This window comes from Zeugodacus cucurbitae, chromosome 3 (assembly GCF_028554725.1).
Source record: "Zeugodacus cucurbitae isolate PBARC_wt_2022May chromosome 3, idZeuCucr1.2, whole genome shotgun sequence".
NCBI lineage: Eukaryota > Metazoa > Arthropoda > Insecta > Diptera > Tephritidae > Zeugodacus > Zeugodacus cucurbitae.
The window spans coordinates 56,424,119-56,441,996 of NC_071668.1; the positions used below are offsets into that span (position 1 = coordinate 56,424,119).

At 36.5% G+C, this 17,878-nt stretch overlaps 29 pseudogenes; all 29 read right to left on the bottom strand.

The window, feature by feature from the left end:
- Positions 1–106: 106 nt before the first annotated feature.
- Positions 107–233, bottom strand: LOC128921244 (5S ribosomal RNA; annotated as a pseudogene).
- A 474-nt stretch (positions 234–707) lies between these two features.
- On the bottom strand, positions 708–834 carry LOC128921245 (5S ribosomal RNA; annotated as a pseudogene).
- A 502-nt stretch (positions 835–1,336) lies between these two features.
- LOC128921246 (5S ribosomal RNA) lies at positions 1,337–1,463 on the bottom strand (annotated as a pseudogene).
- Positions 1,464–1,937: 474 nt separating this feature from the next.
- LOC128921247 (5S ribosomal RNA) lies at positions 1,938–2,064 on the bottom strand (annotated as a pseudogene).
- Positions 2,065–2,567: 503 nt separating this feature from the next.
- On the bottom strand, positions 2,568–2,694 carry LOC128921248 (5S ribosomal RNA; annotated as a pseudogene).
- A 501-nt stretch (positions 2,695–3,195) lies between these two features.
- LOC128920741 (5S ribosomal RNA) lies at positions 3,196–3,322 on the bottom strand (annotated as a pseudogene).
- Positions 3,323–3,823: 501 nt separating this feature from the next.
- On the bottom strand, positions 3,824–3,950 carry LOC128921250 (5S ribosomal RNA; annotated as a pseudogene).
- Positions 3,951–4,425: 475 nt separating this feature from the next.
- On the bottom strand, positions 4,426–4,552 carry LOC128921251 (5S ribosomal RNA; annotated as a pseudogene).
- A 503-nt stretch (positions 4,553–5,055) lies between these two features.
- Positions 5,056–5,182, bottom strand: LOC128921252 (5S ribosomal RNA; annotated as a pseudogene).
- A 498-nt stretch (positions 5,183–5,680) lies between these two features.
- LOC128921253 (5S ribosomal RNA) lies at positions 5,681–5,807 on the bottom strand (annotated as a pseudogene).
- A 472-nt stretch (positions 5,808–6,279) lies between these two features.
- LOC128921254 (5S ribosomal RNA) lies at positions 6,280–6,406 on the bottom strand (annotated as a pseudogene).
- Positions 6,407–6,912: 506 nt separating this feature from the next.
- Positions 6,913–7,039, bottom strand: LOC128921255 (5S ribosomal RNA; annotated as a pseudogene).
- Positions 7,040–7,542: 503 nt separating this feature from the next.
- Positions 7,543–7,669, bottom strand: LOC128921256 (5S ribosomal RNA; annotated as a pseudogene).
- Positions 7,670–8,143: 474 nt separating this feature from the next.
- Positions 8,144–8,270, bottom strand: LOC128921257 (5S ribosomal RNA; annotated as a pseudogene).
- Positions 8,271–8,773: 503 nt separating this feature from the next.
- Positions 8,774–8,900, bottom strand: LOC128921258 (5S ribosomal RNA; annotated as a pseudogene).
- A 502-nt stretch (positions 8,901–9,402) lies between these two features.
- On the bottom strand, positions 9,403–9,529 carry LOC128921259 (5S ribosomal RNA; annotated as a pseudogene).
- A 504-nt stretch (positions 9,530–10,033) lies between these two features.
- Positions 10,034–10,160, bottom strand: LOC128921261 (5S ribosomal RNA; annotated as a pseudogene).
- A 502-nt stretch (positions 10,161–10,662) lies between these two features.
- Positions 10,663–10,789, bottom strand: LOC128920684 (5S ribosomal RNA; annotated as a pseudogene).
- Positions 10,790–11,261: 472 nt separating this feature from the next.
- LOC128921262 (5S ribosomal RNA) lies at positions 11,262–11,388 on the bottom strand (annotated as a pseudogene).
- Positions 11,389–11,859: 471 nt separating this feature from the next.
- On the bottom strand, positions 11,860–11,986 carry LOC128921263 (5S ribosomal RNA; annotated as a pseudogene).
- Positions 11,987–12,485: 499 nt separating this feature from the next.
- On the bottom strand, positions 12,486–12,612 carry LOC128920727 (5S ribosomal RNA; annotated as a pseudogene).
- Positions 12,613–13,115: 503 nt separating this feature from the next.
- Positions 13,116–13,242, bottom strand: LOC128921264 (5S ribosomal RNA; annotated as a pseudogene).
- A 473-nt stretch (positions 13,243–13,715) lies between these two features.
- Positions 13,716–13,842, bottom strand: LOC128920685 (5S ribosomal RNA; annotated as a pseudogene).
- A 476-nt stretch (positions 13,843–14,318) lies between these two features.
- LOC128921265 (5S ribosomal RNA) lies at positions 14,319–14,445 on the bottom strand (annotated as a pseudogene).
- A 473-nt stretch (positions 14,446–14,918) lies between these two features.
- Positions 14,919–15,045, bottom strand: LOC128921266 (5S ribosomal RNA; annotated as a pseudogene).
- A 498-nt stretch (positions 15,046–15,543) lies between these two features.
- On the bottom strand, positions 15,544–15,670 carry LOC128920686 (5S ribosomal RNA; annotated as a pseudogene).
- Positions 15,671–16,176: 506 nt separating this feature from the next.
- On the bottom strand, positions 16,177–16,303 carry LOC128921267 (5S ribosomal RNA; annotated as a pseudogene).
- Positions 16,304–16,806: 503 nt separating this feature from the next.
- On the bottom strand, positions 16,807–16,933 carry LOC128920771 (5S ribosomal RNA; annotated as a pseudogene).
- A 474-nt stretch (positions 16,934–17,407) lies between these two features.
- Positions 17,408–17,534, bottom strand: LOC128920687 (5S ribosomal RNA; annotated as a pseudogene).
- Positions 17,535–17,878: the final 344 nt, after the last annotated feature.

The following is a 17,878-nucleotide window of genomic DNA, read 5'->3' on the forward strand; positions in this document are numbered from 1 at the left end:
TACTGCCCAAAAAAAAAAGAGACTTTCTGAAAAAAAAAAAATAAAAAACAACAACAACTAGGAAAGTATTTAAAAACTTTGACAAAAAGGTAAAAAAGTTGTTGGGAGCCAACAACACGCGGTGTTCCCAAGCGGTCCCCCATCTAAGTACTAACCGCGCCCGCTATCCCGACGCTGCTTAATTTCGGTGATCGGACGAGAACCGATGTATTCAGCGTGGTATGGTCGTTGGCATATGGATTTCCTAGAATTCGTTATATGAGTAAACTACTCTTTCACGTAAGTGAGATTGGGACTATAGCCGGAGTAAAATTTCAGTTTTTATCCGGAGGCAAATTTGCACAGTCTCTTCATCACAGCCATCAGCTGTTCAACAGTTAAGCTCTTATTTCGCTATTTCGCATTTAAAATATATGTATTTCTTTAATTGATATTATCTTTTAAATGTATCTGCAAGTTTGCAGATACAATATCTAATCCTATTTCTCATAATACCGCGCATAGTGACTCACAAAACGTAGTAGATACTATTTAACACTCTAATGTACTGGCTTATTTTAGATACTTAGATGCTTTTTTTGGCTTACTATCTACCTTCGTATTCCGATACTTGTGCAATGAGACTTTCTGAAAAAAAAAAAAAAAAAAACAACAACAACTAGGAAAGTATTTAAAAACTTTGACAAAAGGTAAAAAAAGTTGTTGGGAGCCAACAACACGCGGTGTTCCCAAGCGGTCCCCCATCTAAGTACTAACCGCGCCCGCTATCCCGACGCTGCTTAATTTCGGTGATCGGACGAGAACCGATGTATTCAGCGTGGTATGGTCGTTGGCATATGGATTTCCTAGAATTCGTTATATGAGTAAACTACTCTTTCACGTAAGTGAGTTTGGGACTATAGCCGGAGTAAAATTTCAGTTTTTATCCGGAGGCAAATTTGCACAGTCTCTTCATCACAGCCATCAGCTGTTCAACAGTTAAGCTCTTATTTCGCTATTTCGCATTTAAAATATATGTATTTCTTTAATTGATATTATCTTTTAAATGTATCTGCAAGTTTGCAGATACAATATCTAATCCTATTTCTCATAATACCGCGCATAGTGACTCACAAAACGTAGTAGATACTATTTAACACTCTAATGTACTGGCTTATTTTAGATACTTAGATACTTTTTTTTGCTTACTATCTACCTTCGTATTCCGATACTTGTGCAATGTTGTGTATACTGCCCAAAAAAAAAATGAGACTTTCTGAAAAAAAAAAATAAAAAAACCACAACAACTAGGAAAGTATTTAAAAACTTTTACAAAAAGGTAAAAAAAGTTGTTGGGAGCCAACAACACGCGGTGTTCCCAAGCGGTCCCCCATCTAAGTACTAACCGCGCCCGCTATCCCGACGCTGCTTAATTTCGGTGATCGGACGAGAACCGATGTATTCAGCGTGGTATGGTCGTTGGCATATGGATTTCCTAGAATTCGTTATATGAGTAAACTACTCTTTAACGTAAGTGAGATTGGGACTATAGCCGGAGTAAAATTTCAGTTTTTATCCGGAGGCAAATTTGCACAGTCTCTTCATCACAGCCATCAGCTGTTCAACAGTTAAGCTCTTATTTCGCTATTTCGCATTTAAAATATATGTATTTCTTTAATTGATATTATCTTTTAAATGTATCTGCAAGTTTGCAGATACAATATCTAATCCTATTTCTCATAATACCGCGCATAGTGACTCACAAAACGTAGTAGATACTATTTAACACTCTAATGTACTGGCTTATTTTAGATACTTAGATGCTTTTTTTGGCTTACTATCTACCTTCGTATTCCGATACTTGTGCAATGAGACTTTCTGAAAAAAAAAAAATAAAAAACAACAACAACTAGGAAAGTATTTAAAAACTTTGACAAAAAGGTAAAAAAGTTGTTGGGAGCCAACAACACGCGGTGTTCCCAAGCGGTCCCCCATCTAAGTACTAACCGCGCCCGCTATCCCGACGCTGCTTAATTTCGGTGATCGGACGAGAACCGATGTATTCAGCGTGGTATGGTCGTTGGCATATGGATTTCCTAGAATTCGTTATATGAGTAAACTACTCTTTCACGTAAGTGAGTTTGGGACTATAGCCGGAGTAAAATTTCAGTTTTTATCCGGAGGCAAATTTGCACAGTCTCTTCATCACAGCCATCAGCTGTTCAACAGTTAAGCTCTTATTTCGCTATTTCGCTATTAAAATATATGTATTTCTTTAATTGATATTATCTTTTAAATGTATCTGCAAGTTTGCAGATACAATATCTAATCCTATTTCTCATAATACCGCGCATAGTGACTCACAAAACGTAGTAGATACTATTTAACACTCTAATGTACTGGCTTATTTTAGATACTTAGATACTTTTTTTTGCTTACTATCTACCTTCGTATTCCGATACTTGTGCAATGTTGTGTATACTGCCCAAAAAAAAATATGAGACTTTCTGAAAAAAAAAAAATAAAAAAACAACAACAACTAGGAAAGTATTTAAAAACTTTGACAAAAAGGTAAAAAAGTTGTTGGGAGCCAACAACACGCGGTGTTCCCAAGCGGTCCCCCATCTAAGTACTAACCGCGCCCGCTATCCCGACGCTGCTTAATTTCGGTGATCGGACGAGAACCGATGTATTCAGCGTGGTATGGTCGTTGGCATATGGATTTCCTAGAATTCGTTATATGAGTAAACTACTCTTTCACGTAAGTGAGTTTGGGACTATAGCCGGAGTAAAATTTCAGTTTTTATCCGGAGGCAAATTTGCACAGTCTCTTCATCACAGCCATCAGCTGTTCAACAGTTAAGCTCTTATTTCGCTATTTCGCATTTAAAATATATGTATTTCTTTAATTGATATTATCTTTTAAATGTATCTGCAAGTTTGCAGATACAATATCTAATCCTATTTCTCATAATACCGCGCATAGTGACTCACAAAACGTAGTAGATACTATTTAACACTCTAATGTACTGGCTTATTTTAGATACTTAGATACTTTTTTTTGCTTACTATCTACCTTCGTATTCCGATACTTGTGCAATGTTGTGTATACTGCCCAAAAAAAAAATGAGACTTTCTGAAAAAAAAAAATAAAAAAACAACAACAACTAGGAAAGTATTTAAAAACTTTGACAAAAAGGTAAAAAAGTTGTTGGGAGCCAACAACACGCGGTGTTCCCAAGCGGTCCCCCATCTAAGTACTAACCGCGCCCGCTATCCCGACGCTGCTTAATTTCGGTGATCGGACGAGAACCGATGTATTTAGCGTGGTATGGTCGTTGGCATATGGATTTCCTAGAATTCGTTATATGAGTAAACTACTCTTTCACGTAAGTGAGATTGGGACTATAGCCGGAGTAAAATTTCAGTTTTTATCCGGAGGCAAATTTGCACAGTCTCTTCATCACAGCCATCAGCTGTTCAACAGTTAAGCTCTTATTTCGCTATTTCGCATTTAAAATATATGTATTTCTTTAATTGATATTATCTTTTAAATGTATCTGCAAGTTTGCAGATACAATATCTAATCCTATTTCTCATAATACCGCGCATAGTGACTCACAAAACGTAGTAGATACTATTTAACACTCTAATGTACTGGCTTATTTTAGATACTTAGATACTTTTTTTGCTTACTATCTACCTTCATATTCCGATACTTGTGCAATGTTGTGTATACTGCCCAAAAAAAAAAGAGACTTTCTGAAAAAAAAAAAAAATAAAAAACAACAACAACTAGGAAAGTATTTAAAAACTTTGACAAAAAGGTAAAAAAGTTGTTGGGAGCCAACAACACGCGGTGTTCCCAAGCGGTCCCCCATCTAAGTACTAACCGCGCCCGCTATCCCGACGCTGCTTAATTTCGGTGATCGGACGAGAACCGATGTATTCAGCGTGGTATGGTCGTTGGCATATGGATTTCCTAGAATTCGTTATATGAGTAAACTACTCTTTCACGTAAGTGAGATTGGGACTATAGCCGGAGTAAAATTTCAGTTTTTATCCGGAGGCAAATTTGCACAGTCTCTTCATCACAGCCATCAGCTGTTCAACAGTTAAGCTCTTATTTCGCTATTTCGCATTTAAAATATATGTATTTCTTTAATTGATATTATCTTTTAAATGTATCTGCAAGTTTGCAGATACAATATCTAATCCTATTTCTCATAATACCGCGCATAGTGACTCACAAAACGTAGTAGATACTATTTAACACTCTAATGTACTGGCTTATTTTAGATACTTAGATGCTTTTTTTGGCTTACTATCTACCTTCGTATTCCGATACTTGTGCAATGAGACTTTCTGAAAAAAAAAAAAATAAAAAACAACAACAACTAGGAAAGTATTTAAAAACTTTGACAAAAAGGTAAAAAAGTTGTTGGGAGCCAACAACACGCGGTGTTCCCAAGCGGTCCCCCATCTAAGTACTAACCGCGCCCGCTATCCCGACGCTGCTTAATTTCGGTGATCGGACGAGAACCGATGTATTCAGCGTGGTATGGTCGTTGGCATATGGATTTCCTAGAATTCGTTATATGAGTAAACTACTCTTTCACGTAAGTGAGTTTGGGACTATAGCCGGAGTAAAATTTCAGTTTTTATCCGGAGGCAAATTTGCACAGTCTCTTCATCACAGCCATCAGCTGTTCAACAGTTAAGCTCTTATTTCGCTATTTCGCATTTAAAATATATGTATTTCTTTAATTGATATTATCTTTTAAATGTATCTGCAAGTTTGCAGATACAATATCTAATCCTATTTCCCATAATACCGCGCATAAGTGACTCACAAAACGTAGTAGATACTATATAACACTCTAATGTACTGGCTTATTTTAGATACTTAGATACTTTTTTTTGCTTACTATCTACCTTCGTATTCCGATACTTGTGCAATGTTGTGTATACTGCCCAAAAAAAAAATGAGACTTTCTGAAAAAAAAAAAATAAAAAAACAACAACAACTAGGAAAGTATTTAAAAACTTTGACAAAAAGGTAAAAAAGTTGTTGGGAGCCAACAACACGCGGTGTTCCCAAGCGGTCCCCCATCTAAGTACTAACCGCGCCCGCTATCCCGACGCTGCTTAATTTCGGTGATCGGACGAGAACCGATGTATTCAGCGTGGTATGGTCGTTGGCATATGGATTTCCTAGAATTCGTTATATGAGTAAACTACTCTTTCACATAAGTGAGATTGGGACTATAGCCGGAGTAAAATTTCAGTTTTTATCCGGAGGCAAATTTGCACAGTCTCTTCATCACAGCCATCAGCTGTTCAACAGTTAAGCTCTTATTTCGCTATTTCGCATTTAAAATATATGTATTTCTTTAATTGATATTATCTTTTAAATGTATCTGCAAGTTTGCAGATACAATATCTAATCCTATTTCTCATAATACCGCGCATAGTGACTCACAAAACGTAGTAGATACTATTTAACACTCTAATGTACTGGCTTATTTTAGATACTTAGATACTTTTTTTGCTTACTATCTACCTTCATATTCCGATACTTGTGCAATGTTGTGTATACTGCCCAAAAAAAAAAGAGACTTTCTGAAAAAAAAAAATAAAAAACAACAACAACTAGGAAAGTATTTAAAAACTTTGACAAAAAGGTAAAAAAGTTGTTGGGAGCCAACAACACGCGGTGTTCCCAAGCGGTCCCCCATCTAAGTACTAACCGCGCCCGCTATCCCGACGCTGCTTAATTTCGGTGATCGGACGAGAACCGATGTATTCAGCGTGGTATGGTCGTTGGCATATGGATTTCCTAGAATTCGTTATATGAGTAAACTACTCTTTCACGTAAGTGAGATTGGGACTATAGCCGGAGTAAAATTTCAGTTTTTATCCGGAGGCAAATTTGCACAGTCTCTTCATCACAGCCATCAGCTGTTCAACAGTTAAGCTCTTATTTCGCTATTTCGCATTTAAAATATATGTATTTCTTTAATTGATATTATCTTTTAAATGTATCTGCAAGTTTGCAGATACAATATCTAATCCTATTTCTCATAATACCGCGCATAGTGACTCACAAAACGTAGTAGATACTATTTAACACTCTAATGTACTGGCTTATTTTAGATACTTAGATGCTTTTTTTGGCTTACTATCTACCTTCGTATTCCGATACTTGTGCAATGAGACTTTCTGAAAAAAAAAATAAAAAACAACAACAACTAGGAAAGTATTTAAAAACTTTGACAAAAAGGTAAAAAAGTTGTTGGGAGCCAACAACACGCGGTGTTCCCAAGCGGTCCCCCATCTAAGTACTAACCGCGCCCGCTATCCCGACGCTGCTTAATTTCGGTGATCGGACGAGAACCGATGTATTCAGCGTGGTATGGTCGTTGGCATATGGATTTCCAAGAATTCGTTATATGAGTAAACTACTCTTTCACGTAAGTGAGTTTGGGACTATAGCCGGAGTAAAATTTCAGTTTTTATCCGGAGGCAAATTTGCACAGTCTCTTCATCACAGCCATCAGCTGTTCAACAGTTAAGCTCTTATTTCGCTATTTCGCATTTAAAATATACATATGTATTTCTTTAATTGATATTATCTTTTAAATGTATCTGCAAGTTTGCAGATACAATATCTAATCCTATTTCCCATAATACCGCGCATAAGTGACTCACAAAACGTAGTAGATACTATATAACACTCTAATGTACTGGCTTATTTTAGATACTTAGATGCTTTTTTTTGCTTACTATCTACCTTCGTATTCCGATACTTGTGCAATGTTGAGTATACTGCCCAAAAAAAATGAGACTTTCTGAAAAAAAAAAAAAAAAAAAAACAACAACAACTAGGAAAGTATTTAAAAACTTTGACAAAAGGTAAAAAAAGTTGTTGGGAGCCAACAACACGCGGTGTTCCCAAGCGGTCCCCCATCTAAGTACTAACCGCGCCCGCTATCCCGACGCTGCTTAATTTCGGTGATCGGACGAGAACCGATGTATTCAGCGTGGTATGGTCGTTGGCATATGGATTTCCTAGAATTCGTTATATGAGTAAACTACTCTTTCACGTAAGTGAGATTGGGACTATAGCCGGAGTAAAATTTCAGTTTTAATCCGGAGGCAAATTTGCACAGTCTCTTCATCACAGCCATCAGCTGTTCAACAGTTAAGCTCTTATTTCGCTATTTCGCATTTAAAATATATGTATTTCTTTAATTGATATTATCTTTTAAATGTATCTGCAAGTTTGCAGATACAATATCTAATCCTATTTCTCATAATACCGCGCATAGTGACTCACAAAACGTAGTAGATACTATTTAACACTCTAATGTACTGGCTTATTTTAGATACTTAGATACTTTTTTTTGCTTACTATCTACCTTCGTATTCCGATACTTGTGCAATGTTGTGTATACTGCCCAAAAAAAAATATGAGACTTTCTGAAAAAAAAAAATAAAAAAACAACAACAACTAGGAAAGTATTTAAAAACTTTTACAAAAAGGTAAAAAAAGTTGTTGGGAGCCAACAACACGCGGTGTTCCCAAGCGGTCCCCCATCTAAGTACTAACCGCGCCCGCTATCCCGACGCTGCTTAATTTCGGTGATCGGACGAGAACCGATGTATTCAGCGTGGTATGGTCGTTGGCATATGGATTTCCTAGAATTCGTTATATGAGTAAACTACTCTTTCACGTGAGTGAGATTGGGACTATAGCCGGAGTAAAATTTCAGTTTTTATCCGGAGGCAAATTTGCACAGTCTCTTCATCACAGCCATCAGCTGTTCAACAGTTAAGCTCTTATTTCGCTATTTCGCATTTAAAATATATGTATTTCTTTAATTGATATTATCTTTTAAATGTATCTGCAAGTTTGCAGATACAATATCTAATCCTATTTCTCATAATACCGCGCATAGTGACTCACAAAACGTAGTAGATACTATTTAACACTCTAATGTACTGGCTTATTTTAGATACTTAGATGCTTTTTTTGGCTTACTATCTACCTTCGTATTCCGATACTTGTGCAATGAGACTTTCTGAAAAAAAAAAAATAAAAAACAACAACAACTAGGAAAGTATTTAAAAACTTTGACAAAAAGGTAAAAAAGTTGTTGGGAGCCAACAACACGCGGTGTTCCCAAGCGGTCCCCCATCTAAGTACTAACCGCGCCCGCTATCCCGACGCTGCTTAATTTCGGTGATCGGACGAGAACCGATGTATTCAGCGTGGTATGGTCGTTGGCATATGGATTTCCTAGAATTCGTTATATGAGTAAACTACTCTTTCACGTAAGTGAGTTTGGGACTATAGCCGGAGTAAAATTTCAGTTTTTATCCGGAGGCAAATTTGCACAGTCTCTTCATCACAGCCATCAGCTGTTCAACAGTTAAGCTCTTATTTCGCTATTTCGCATTTAAAATATATGTATTTCTTTAATTGATATTATCTTTTAAATGTATCTGCAAGTTTGCAGATACAATATCTAATCCTATTTCTCATAATACCGCGCATAGTGACTCACAAAACGTAGTAGATACTATTTAACACTCTAATGTACTGGCTTATTTTAGATACTTAGATACTTTTTTTTGCTTACTATCTACCTTCGTATTCCGATACTTGTGCAATGTTGTGTATACTGCCCAAAAAAAAATATGAGACTTTCTGAAAAAAAAAAAATAAAAAAACAACAACAACTAGGAAAGTATTTAAAAACTTTGACAAAAAGGTAAAAAAGTTGTTGGGAGCCAACAACACGCGGTGTTCCCAAGCGGTCCCCCATCTAAGTACTAACCGCGCCCGCTATCCCGACGCTGCTTAATTTCGGTGATCGGACGAGAACCGATGTATTCAGCGTGGTATGGTCGTTGGCATATGGATTTCCTAGAATTCGTTATATGAGTAAACTACTCTTTCACGTAAGTGAGTTTGGGACTATAGCCGGAGTAAAATTTCAGTTTTTATCCGGAGGCAAATTTGCACAGTCTCTTCATCACAGCCATCAGCTGTTCAACAGTTAAGCTCTTATTTCGCTATTTCGCATTTAAAATATATGTATTTCTTTAATTGATATTATCTTTTAAATGTATCTGCAAGTTTGCAGATACAATATCTAATCCTATTTCTCATAATACCGCGCATAGTGACTCACAAAACGTAGTAGATACTATTTAACACTCTAATGTACTGGCTTATTTTAGATACTTAGATACTTTTTTTTGCTTACTATCTACCTTCGTATTCCGATACTTGTGCAATGTTGTGTATACTGCCCAAAAAAAAATATGAGACTTTCTGAAAAAAAAAAATAAAAAAACAACAACAACTAGGAAAGTATTTAAAAACTTTGACAAAAAGGTAAAAAAGTTGTTGGGAGCCAACAACACGCGGTGTTCCCAAGCGGTCCCCCATCTAAGTACTAACCGCGCCCGCTATCCCGACGCTGCTTAATTTCGGTGATCGGACGAGAACCGATGTATTCAGCGTGGTATGGTCGTTGGCATATGGATTTCCTAGAATTCGTTATATGAGTAAACTACTCTTTCACGTAAGTGAGTTTGGGACTATAGCCGGAGTAAAATTTCAGTTTTTATCCGGAGGCAAATTTGCACAGTCTCTTCATCACAGCCATCAGCTGTTCAACAGTTAAGCTCTTATTTCGCTATTTCGCATTTAAAATATATGTATTTCTTTAATTGATATTATCTTTTAAATGTATCTGCAAGTTTGCAGATACAATATCTAATCCTATTTCTCATAATACCGCGCATAGTGACTCACAAAACGTAGTAGATACTATTTAACACTCTAATGTACTGGCTTATTTTAGATACTTAGATACTTTTTTTTGCTTACTATCTACCTTCGTATTCCGATACTTGTGCAATGTTGTGTATACTGCCCAAAAAAAAAAATGAGACTTTCTGAAAAAAAAAAAATAAAAAAACAACAACAACTAGGAAAGTATTTAAAAACTTTTACAAAAAGGTAAAAAAAGTTGTTGGGAGCCAACAACACGCGGTGTTCCCAAGCGGTCCCCCATCTAAGTACTAACCGCGCCCGCTATCCCGACGCTGCTTAATTTCGGTGATCGGACGAGAACCGATGTATTCAGCGTGGTATGGTCGTTGGCATATGGATTTCCTAGAATTCGTTATATGAGTAAACTACTCTTTCACGTAAGTGAGATTGGGACTATAGCCGGAGTAAAATTTCAGTTTTTATCCGGAGGCAAATTTGCACAGTCTCTTCATCACAGCCATCAGCTGTTCAACAGTTAAGCTCTTATTTCGCTATTTCGCATTTAAAATATATGTATTTCTTTAATTGATATTATCTTTTATATGTATCTGCAAGTTTGCAGATACAATATCTAATCCTATTTCTCATAATACCGCGCATAAGTGACTCACAAAACGTAGTAGATACTATTTAACAATCTAATGTACTGGCTTGTTTTAGATACTTAGATACTTTTTTTTGCTTACTATCTACCTTCGTATTCCGATACTTGTGCAATGTTGTGTATACTGCCCAAAAAAAAAAATGAGACTTTCTGAAAAAAAAAATAAAAAAACAACAACAACTAGGAAAGTATTTAAAAACTTTGACAAAAAGGTAAAAAAGTTGTTGGGAGCCAACAACACGCGGTGTTCCCAAGCGGTCCCCCATCTAAGTACTAACCGCGAACGCTATCCCGACGCTGCTTAATTTCGGTGATCGGACGAGAACCGATGTATTCAGCGTGGTATGGTCGTTGGCATATGGATTTCCTAGAATTCGTTATATGAGTAAACTACTTTTTCACGTAAGTGAGTTTGGGACTATAGCCGGAGTAAAATTTCAGTTTTTATCCGGAGGCAAATTTGCACAGTCTCTTCATCACAGCCATCAGCTGTTCAACAGTTAAGCTCTTATTTCGCTATTTCGCATTTAAAATATATGTATTTCTTTAATTGATATTATCTTTTAAATGTATCTGCAAGTTTGCAGATACAATATCTAATCCTATTTCTCATAATACCGCGCATAGTGACTCACAAAACGTAGTAGATACTATTTAACACTCTAATGTACTGGCTTATTTTAGATACTTAGATGCTTTTTTTTGGCTTACTATCTACCTTCGTATTCCGATACTTTTGCAATGAGACTTTCTGAAAAAAAAATAAAAAACAACAACAACTAGGAAAGTATTAAAAAACTTTGACAAAAAGGTAAAAAAGTTGTTGGGAGCCAACAACACGCGGTGTTCCCAAGCGGTCCCCCATCTAAGTACTAACCGCGCCCGCTATCCCGACGCTGCTTAATTTCGGTGATCGGACGAGAACCGATGTATTCAGCGTGGTATGGTCGTTGGCATATGGATTTCCTAGAATTCGTTATATGAGTAAACTACTCTTTCACGTAAGTGAGTTTGGGACTATAGCCGGAGTAAAATTTCAGTTTTTATCCGGAGGCAAATTTGCACAGTCTCTTCATCACAGCCATCAGCTGTTCAACAGTTAAGCTCTTATTTCGCTATTTCGCATTTAAAATATATGTATTTCTTTAATTGATATTATCTTTTATATGTATCTGCAAGTTTGCAGATACAATATCTAATCCTATTTCTCATAATACCGCGCATAGTGACTCACAAAACGTAGTAGATACTATTTAACACTCTAATGTACTGGCTTATTTTAGATACTTAGATACTTTTTTTTGCTTACTATCTACCTTCGTATTCCGATACTTGTGCAATGAGACTTTCTGAAAAAAAAATAAAAAACAACAACAACTAGGAAAGTATTTAAAAACTTTGACAAAAAGGTAAAAAAGTTGTTGGGAGCCAACAACACGCGGTGTTCCCAAGCGGTCCCCCATCTAAGTACTAACCGCGCCCGCTATCCCGACGCTGCTTAATTTCGGTGATCGGACGAGAACCGATGTATTCAGCGTGGTATGGTCGTTGGCATATGGATTTCCTAGAATTCGTTATATGAGTAAACTACTCTTTCACGTAAGTGAGTTTGGGACTATAGCCGGAGTAAAATTTCAGTTTTTATCCGGAGGCAAATATGCACAGTCTCTTCATCACAGCCATCAGCTGTTCAACAGTTAAGCTCTTATTTCGCTATTTCGCATTTAAAATATATGTATTTCTTTAATTGATATTATCTTTTAAATGTATCTGCAAGTTTGCAGATACAATATCTAATCCTATTTCCCATAATACCGCGCATAAGTGACTCACAAAACGTAGTAGATACTATATAACACTCTAATGTACTGGCTTATTTTAGATACTTAGATGCTTTTTTTTGCTTACTATCTACCTTCGTATTCCGATACTTGTGCAATGTTGAGTATACTGCCCAAAAAAAATGAGACTTTCTGAAAAAAAAATAAAAAAACAACAACAACTAGGAAAGTATTTAAAAACTTTGACAAAAAGGTAAAAAAAGTTGTTGGGAGCCAACAACACGCGGTGTTCCCAAGCGGTGCCCCATCTAAGTACTAACCGCGCCCGCTATCCCGACGCTGCTTAATTTCGGTGATCGGACGAGAACCGATGTATTCAGCGTGGTATGGTCGTTGGCATATGGATTTCCTAGAATTCGTTATATGAGTAAACTACTCTTTCACGTAAGTGAGATTGGGACTATAGCCGGAGTAAAATTTCAGTTTTTATCCGGAAGCAAATTTGCACAGTCTCTTCATCACAGCCATCAGCTGTTCAACAGTTAAGCTCTTATTTCGCTATTTCGCATTTAAAATATATGTATTTCTTTAATTGATATTATCTTTTAAATGTATCTGCAAGTTTGCAGATACAATATCTAATCCTATTTCCCATAATACCGCGCATAAGTGACTCACAAAACGTAGTAGATACTATATAACACTCTAATGTACTGGCTTATTTTAGATACTTAGATGCTTTTTTTTGCTTACTATCTACCTTCGTATTCCGATACTTGTGCAATGTTGAGTATACTGCCCAAAAAAAATGAGACTTTCTGAAAAAAAAAAAAAAATAAAAAACAACAACAACTAGGAAAGTATTTAAAAACTTTGACAAAAAGGTAAAAAAGTTGTTGGGAGCCAACAACACGCGGTGTTCCCAAGCGGTCCCCCATCTAAGTACTAACCGCGCCCGCTATCCCGACGCTGCTTAATTTCGGTGATCGGACGAGAACCGATGTATTCAGCGTGGTATGGTCGTTGGCATATGGATTTCCTAGAATTCGTTATATGAGTAAACTACTCTTTCACGTAAGTGAGATTGGGACTATAGCCGGAGTAAAATTTCAGTTTTTATCCGGAGGCAAATTTGCAGTCTCTTCATCACAGCCATCAGCTGTTCAACAGTTAAGCTCTTATTTCGCTATTTCGCATTTAAAATATATGTATTTCTTTAATTGATATTATCTTTTAAATGTATCTGCAAGTTTGCAGATACAATATCTAATCCTATTTCCCATAATACCGCGCATAAGTGACTCACAAAACGTAGTAGATACTATTTAACACTCTAATGTACTGGCTTATTTTAGATACTTAGATGCTTTTTTTTGCTTACTATCTACCTTCGTATTCCGATACTTGTGCAATGAGACTTTCTGAAAAAAAAAAAATAAAAAACAACAACAACTAGGAAAGTATTTAAAAACTTTGACAAAAAGGTAAAAAAGTTGTTGGGAGCCAACAACACGCGGTGTTCCCAAGCGGTCCCCCATCTAAGTACTAACCGCGAACGCTATCCCGACGCTGCTTAATTTCGGTGATCGGACGAGAACCGATGTATTCAGCGTGGTATGGTCGTTGGCATATGGATTTCCTAGAATTCGTTATATGAGTAAACTACTCTTTCACGTAAGTGAGTTTGGGACTATAGCCGGAGTAAAATTTCAGTTTTTATCCGGAGGCAAATTTGCACAGTCTCTTCATCACAGCCATCAGCTGTTCAACAGTTAAGCTCTTATTTCGCTATTTCGCATTTAAAATATATGTATTTCTTTAATTGATATTATCTTTTATATGTATCTGCAAGTTTGCAGATACAATATCTAATCCTATTTCCCATAATACCGCGCATAAGTGACTCACAAAACGTAGTAGATACTATTTAACACTCTAATGTACTGGCTTATTTTAGATACTTAGATGCTTTTTTTTGCTTACTATCTACCTTCGTATTCCGATACTTGTGCAATGAGACTTTCTGAAAAAAAAAAAAATAAAAAACAACAACAACTAGGAAAGTATTTAAAAACTTTGACAAAAAGGTAAAAAAGTTGTTGGGAGCCAACAACACGCGGTGTTCCCAAGCGGTCCCCCATCTAAGTACTAACCGCGCCCGCTATCCCGACGCTGCTTAATTTCGGTGATCGGACGAGAACCGATGTATTCAGCGTGGTATGGTCGTTGGCATATGGATTTCCTAGAATTCGTTATATGAGTAAACTACTCTTTCACGTAAGTGAGTTTGGGACTATAGCCGGAGTAAAATTTCAGTTTTTATCCGGAGGCAAATTTGCACAGTCTCTTCATCACAGCCATCAGCTGTTCAACAGTTAAGCTCTTATTTCGCTATTTCGCATTTAAAATATATGTATTTCTTTAATTGATATTATCTTTTATATGTATCTGCAAGTTTGCAGATACAATATCTAATCCTATTTCTCATAATACCGCGCATAGTGACTCACAAAACGTAGTAGATACTATTTAACACTCTAATGTACTGGCTTATTTTAGATACTTAGATGCTTTTTTTTGGCTTACTATCTACCTTCGTATTCCGATACTTGTGCAATGAGACTTTCTGAAAAAAAAAATAAAAAACAACAACAACTAGGAAAGTATTAAAAAACTTTGACAAAAAGGTAAAAAAGTTGTTGGGAGCCAACAACACGCGGTGTTCCCAAGCGGTCCCCCATCTAAGTACTAACCGCGCCCGCTATCCCGACGCTGCTTAATTTCGGTGATCGGACGAGAACCGATGTATTCAGCGTGGTATGGTCGTTGGCATATGGATTTCCTAGAATTCGTTATATGAGTAAACTACTCTTTCACGTAAGTGAGTTTGGTCCTATAGCCGGAGTAAAATTTCAGTTTTTATCCGGAGGCAAATATGCACAGTCTCTTCATCACAGCCATCAGCTGTTCAACAGTTAAGCTCTTATTTCGTTATTTCGCATTTAAAATATATGTATTTCTTTAATTGATATTATCTTTTAAATGTATCTGCAAGTTTGCAGATACAATATCTAATCCTATTTCCCATAATACCGCGCATAAGTGACTCACAAAACGTAGTAGATACTATATAACACTCTAATGTACTGGCTTATTTTAGATACTTAAATCCTTTTGTTGCTTACTATCTACCTTCGTATTCCGATACTTGTGCAATGTTGAGTATACTGCCCAAAAAAAATGAGACTTTCTGAAAAAAAAATAAAAAAACAACAACAACTAGGAAAGTATTTAAAAACTTTGACAAAAAGGTAAAAAAAGTTGTTGGGAGCCAACAACACGCGGTGTTCCCAAGCGGTCCCCCATCTAAGTACTAACCGCGAACGCTATCCCGACGCTGCTTAATTTCGGTGATCGGACGAGAACCGATGTATTCAGCGTGGTATGGTCGTTGGCATATGGATTTCCTAGAATTCGTTATATGAGTAAACTACTCTTTCACGTAAGTGAGATTGGGACTATAGCCGGAGTAAAATTTCAGTTTTTATCCGGAAGCAAATTTGCACAGTCTCTTCATCACAGCCATCAGCTGTTCAACAGTTAAGCTCTTATTTCGCTATTTCGCATTTAAAATATATGTATTTCTTTAATTGATATTATCTTTTAAATGTATCTGCAAGTTTGCAGATACAATATCTAATCCTATTTCCCATAATACCGCGCATAAGTGACTCACAAAACGTAGTAGATACTATATAACACTCTAATGTACTGGCTTATTTTAGATACTTAGATGCTTTTTTTTGCTTACTATCTACCTTCGTATTCCGATACTTGTGCAATGTTGAGTATACTGCCCAAAAAAAATGAGACTTTCTGAAAAAAAAAAAAAAAAAAAACAACAACAACAACTAGGAAAGTATTTAAAAACTTTGACAAAAAGGTAAAAAAAAGTTGTTGGGAGCCAACAACACGCGGTGTTCCCAAGCGGTCCCCCATCTAAGTACTAACCGCGCCCGCTATCCCGACGCTGCTTAATTTCGGTGATCGGACGAGAACCGATGTATTCAGCGTGGTATGGTCGTTGGCATATGGATTTCCTAGAATTCGTTATATGAGTAAACTACTCTTTCACGTAAGTGAGTTTGGGACTATAGCCGCAGTAAAATTTCAGTTTTTATCCGGAGGCAAATTTGCACAGTCTCTTCATCACAGCCATCAGCTGTTCAACAGTTAAGCTCTTATTTCGCTATTTCGCATTTAAAATATATGTATTTCTTTAATTGATATTATCTTTTAAATGTATCTGCAAGTTTGCAGATACAATATCTAATCCTATTTCCCATAATACCGCGCATAAGTGACTCACAAAACGTAGTAGATACTATTTAACACTCTAATGTACTGGCTTATTTTAGATACTTAGATGCTTTTTTTTGCTTACTATCTACCTTCGTATTCCGATACTTGTGCAATGTTGAGTATACTGCCCAAAAAAAATGAGACTTTCTGAAAAAAAAAAAAAAATAAAAAACAACAACAACTAGGAAAGTATTTAAAAACTTTGACAAAAAGGTAAAAAAGTTGTTGGGAGCCAACAACACGCGGTGTTCCCAAGCGGTCCCCCATCTAAGTACTAACCGCGCCCGCTATCCCGACGCTGCGTAATTTCGGTGATCGGACGAGAACCGATGTATTCAGCGTGGTATGGTCGTTGGCATATGGATTTCCTAGAATTCGTTATATGAGTAAACTACTCTTTCACGTAAGTGAGTTTGGGACTATAGCCGGAGTAAAATTTCAGTTTTTATCCGGAGGCAAATTTGCACAGTCTCTTCATCACAGCCATCAGCTGTTCAACAGTTAAGCTCTTATTTCGCTATTTCGCATTTAAAATATATGTATTTCTTTAATTGATATTATCTTTTAAATGTATCTGCAAGTTTGCAGATACAATATCTAATCCTATTTCCCATAATACCGCGCATAAGTGACTCACAAAACGTAGTAGATACTATTTAACACTCTAATGTACTGGCTTATTTTAGATACTTAGATGCTTTTTTTTGCTTACTATCTACCTTCGTATTCCGATACTTGTGCAATGAGACTTTCTGAAAAAAAAAAATAAAAAACAACAACAACTAGGAAAGTATTTAAAAACTTTGACAAAAAGGTAAAAAAGTTGTTGGGAGCCAACAACACGCGGTGTTCCCAAGCGGTCCCCCATCTAAGTACTAACCGCGAACGCTATCCCGACGCTGCTTAATTTCGGTGATCGGACGAGAACCGATGTATTCAGCGTGGTATGGTCGTTGGCATATGGATTTCCTAGAATTCGTTATATGAGTAAACTACTCTTTCACGTAAGTGAGTTTGGGACTATAGCCGGAGTAAAATTTCAGTTTTTATCCGGAGGCAAATTTGCACAGTCTCTTCATCACAGCCATCAGCTGTTCAACAGTTAAGCTTTTATTTCGCTATTTCGCATTTAAAATATATGTATTTCTTTAATTGATATTATCTTTTAAATGTATCTGCAAGTTTGCAGATACAATATCTAATCCTATTTCCCATAATACCGCGCATAAGTGACTCACAAAACGTAGTAGATACTATTTAACACTCTAATGTACTGGCTTATTTTAGATACTTAGATGCTTT